Source organism: Solanum tuberosum, unplaced genomic scaffold, assembly GCF_000226075.1.
Source record: "Solanum tuberosum cultivar DM 1-3 516 R44 unplaced genomic scaffold, SolTub_3.0 scf00072, whole genome shotgun sequence".
Classification (NCBI taxonomy): Eukaryota; Viridiplantae; Streptophyta; class Magnoliopsida; order Solanales; family Solanaceae; genus Solanum; species Solanum tuberosum.
The window spans coordinates 1152166-1156830 of NW_006238999.1; positions in this window are offsets into that span (position 1 = coordinate 1152166).

The following is a 4665-nucleotide window of genomic DNA, read 5'->3' on the forward strand; positions in this document are numbered from 1 at the left end:
TTTTGTATATGTATAGCGAATTATACATATATATGTTTGCTATGGAGCACAATTATACAAACTTTGCTATAGCATACAAATATGAATTTTGTGTTTGCTATATGTGAAAGTTGCTCAATTATAAATCATATCTCAAAATAGTGATCTATAAATCTCATTTTTAAAATGTGATTAAATTGTAGTTGAAAATCACAATTGTTGAATATAATTTATAAATAGGCATTTTCGTTAACGTGACTTACAAATCACATTTTACAACGACTTATAAGCTGATGATATTAAATATTCACTTATGGAATTTAAAACTTCAGACAATGACTATTTTGAAAAATATGATCGAAAAACAATCTATCAACACTACTTCGACTAATAACATCTACGAATTTACAAGTTTATTGAAAATATCATCTTCAAATTTTATTTATATAATTCAAACTTTAGAATAATAATAATTATTTTTGAACTATAATATATATATATATATATATATATATACTAGTTTTGATGCACGTGCGTTGCACGTGAATATCAAACCATGTACCACACTATTTTTAAATATAACATGAATATTTTTTTTAAAAAAATTAGTCGCTCCTAAAATCTCTTAGTTACATTTCTCAAGTATACTTTCTCCTCCCTTCTCTATATAGGGCATTACTTTGTTATTATTGTATTGTTGGTGTTCTTACTATTATTATAATATCATATAAATAAATATTGTTATAAAATATAGAAGATATACTACATTTGATGTTTTTAGTTGGAGTATTAGATTAATTTAACATTCATTTTAGGGATTGTTCTAATTTCACTGACCTTTGAGATTATCAACATCTGTAAATCAATCTTGAAGTTTTAAGAAAAGAAGAATAGAAAACATAATAAAATGTAGTTTAAAAATGTGAGGAAATCCCTCCTTTTATAGTTAAAATGTGTAGTATTAGTGTGTGCATATTGTTCCTCATAAAAATATAGAAGATACATTAAAGAAAGTGTTTTAAGAAGAAGAAGAAGAAGAATAATGAATATTTTTTAAAAAAATGGAGGAAGCCCTTCTTTTTATAGCCAACAAAGGGTAGTGTATGAAAAACTACTTATTGTGCCTTATTAAAAAGATGTCACAACCCTTCAAAAAGGTCACAACTCACCGGAAAAGTCATAACCCTTCGAAAAGTCACAACCCTTCAGAAAAATCACAACTCTTCCGAAAAGTCGCAACCCTATAGAAAAGTTGCAACACTACACAAAAGTCACAACTCATCAGAAAAGTTATAACTCTTCGAAAATGTCACAACCCCTCAATGTGAAAAGGTGGCTGACTTTAATATGATATAGTATAATACACATAAATAAATATAATACAATATAAAATATAGAAGATATACTACATTTGTTGTTTTAAGTTAGGTAGTATAGATAGATAAAAAAAGATAGATATAGATTTATCTAATTTTAATTTGATATGAAATTTAAAAAAATAAATAATACTTTTAATTTAAGGATCATATAAAAAAAATATAACAATGTCTTTTAACTTTGTGGTCTTAAAGATGCACCCCCACTCCAAGAAAAAAGAACATTCTATATTAAATTGAATAAAAATAAAAGTACACTAAATAAATTGGAAACGAAAGAGTACTACGTAGTTTGGACTATTCAAATAAGTTTTTGATCAAATACTTTTTCTCCAACAGTTTGGGACTTTTCGAATTCTGAACACCAAATTGTAGTTTGTGCAACGGAAAATCGTAGAACTTCTTGTCAAGTAGAAGTTGCTGCAAAAGTATATTTTATAGGTATGAAAATGAGTACATATAAATTATCAAGATAGTCTTCTCGTTTGAAGTTGAGTTATTTCATTCGCCTTGTTGCATTAATTTTTGTTGATCTATCTAATTTACCCACAAAAAATATTGTAATTGCATATTTGAACAACTCTCACAATCTTCCTTGTTTTAAAAAGAAGAATAGAAAACTTACGAAAATTCGTAGTTTAAAAAGTGTGATAAACCTCCTCTATTTAAAGACAACAAAGGATAGTATGAAAAGGTTCTTATCATGTCTTTTTAGATAAGTCATAACCCTTCAGAAAAATCACGACTTTTCGAAAATGTCATAACTCATTAAAAAGTCACAACTCTATAAAAAAGTCATAACCCTTCGGAAAAGTCACTACCCATCAATGTGAAAAGGCGTATGCATTAAATATAATATAGCATAAATATATATGATATTAAATATATAATATATACTAAAGTTAGTGTTTTAAGTTGGGGGTATTATAGTAATTTAACATTCATGTTAGGGAGTTCATGTTTTTAAGATAGTATAGATATATATAAATAGCCATTAAACGTTATTTTTATGCGAAAAATTGTGTGAAAATAGCAAATTATAATTCAAATTAAATGTTATAGCCATAGTTTATTTTATTTGTAATTCGCAGCAAACATCCCTTTTTTTGCCATCTGGTTCGGTATACAAATGTATAAAAATATATAAAATGTGTTTGTGTTTGTATAAAGCGAGAGAAAGTGTATATACAAATACAAATACAGATATTTTCGTCATATATACTTATAATTATACAAATATAGGTCTTGTTATACAAATTACAATGTATAAATGAATTTATACAAAACTGAACAATTTATATAAAATTGGATGTTTGTAGCGAATTATACAAATCAAAAGCTCCATAGCAAACATAAAATTTGTTATGGAGCGCAATTATGCAAACTATAACTATAACATACAAATATGATCTTTATGTTTGTTATATCTGAAAGTTGCTCTATTTTTATCCCTAAGATTGTATTGATAGATTACTCACTTATGGGCTGAAAACCCATTATTTAACTTTGGCCCATCATGATATGGGCCTTAACAAAATAAGGCCCAAAATACAATCCAATATAGGATTATTTTGCGCCGTTATTTAATTTTTTATTTAATTTTTAAATAGTTGTGTATTAATAATTTTTGATGGGGATTTCAAGTATACCACCCGAAAATTAGCAAAAAGCCTTGTTGTTTTGGGGTGATCTCGAAGTTTCTACGGAGTGGATATAATGGGTCAGTCCATGAATTTTTCTTCCTTTTCTTTTGATGCATTTCACTCAAAGGGTTGAAGGGAGATAGTGCATTAAGTTGTTCACAAGGGTCAACTTGATCATTTGTCGCAAAGATCTAAGATGAGGAAACCTTAGGAAGTCGTCAACTTCAACTACTGTCTATGTTCGATCCATATTAGATCTGACCAATTGTCCATCCTACCTTCTCTACGTTCTTGACAGTCCATCTTTGTGTACCCACAATTTATGGCGGATCATAGGGATTTAGTACAAAAATTATGACAGATCGTCATAAGTTTTGATGAATTAACTTGTCAAAGTATTGGCAAATCACCAGAAATTTAATATAAGTTGAGTTGTAACTTTTAAGACAATTGCTCATAAATTAAGCAAATCGTGAAGAGTTTTTAAGACTGAGCTTGTGACATGTCTTGATAAATCTGTCACAGCCCAAGCTCATGACACGTATTATTCACTTTGACCTAACTGATCTCATAGATTTCTCTCTTGAGCTACGTCATCATCCAATCTAAAAGTCTGTATCATAAATTTTATATAATACGCTCTTATAAAAAATTTCACTTTTCGTTCTTATTTAATTTGCACTGTCACTTAGATTTGATGTTCTTGAGCTGAGGGTCTCTTGGAAACAGCCTCTCTACCTCCACGAGGTAGTGGCAAGGTCTGCGTACTACTTACCCTCCCCAGACCCCACCTAGTGGGATTTCACTGGGTTGTTGTTGTTGTTGTTGTTGTTGTTCTTATTTAATTTGCAATTCACTTAAGATATCACAAACATTCCTTCTTCAAAAACTTGTCACCCAAAAAAAAAGGTTTCATATGCCATAAATTAAAGTTGAAAAGGAACTCAACTAAAAAAAGAAAAAAACATTCTTTTTAACTTTAATGTTTTTGGCACATATTTTTTGACAAACCAAGTCACCAACCCAACAAACATAAAAAGGGGGATGTGTGCTTCTCTTTCTCTAACTCTATCATGAATTTACTTTTAATATCTATCTATCTATATATATAAAATAAAAAAATGTACTCACAAAAGATTTATCAATATAATATAATTTATAATAACATATTAGTTAATTATTTTATCAGAGAGGATGATTTATTTGTAATTATTTTATTAATGATCTAATTGTATAACCTTATTACCAGGGCCGACTCAACAAAATTGGGGGCCTAAAGCAATACTTAAGAGAGGGGCCCTAATATATTTTTTTTCATCATATATACTTTTAAAAAAATCTACTTTTCTAGCTATTTTGGATGCGAAGTCATTATGTACTGTTTTATAATCAATTTGTTTAATAATTCCTTTACAAATGATAATATAGCTAATTCATTCAATCTCTCTTGGGACATTGTTGATCTTAAAGAATATTTAATCAATTTTAATTTCGAAAAAACATCTTTCGGCTTAGGTAATGGTTACATGAACTACTAACATTATTCTATAAGCAATATGTGTATTTGGAAAAGAATCAAGTCTTTTTATTTGATTGAATATTTTCATTAGATCATTATCTTCTACTTGTATTATTTCTCTTAACACTTTTAATTCAAAAAATAAATC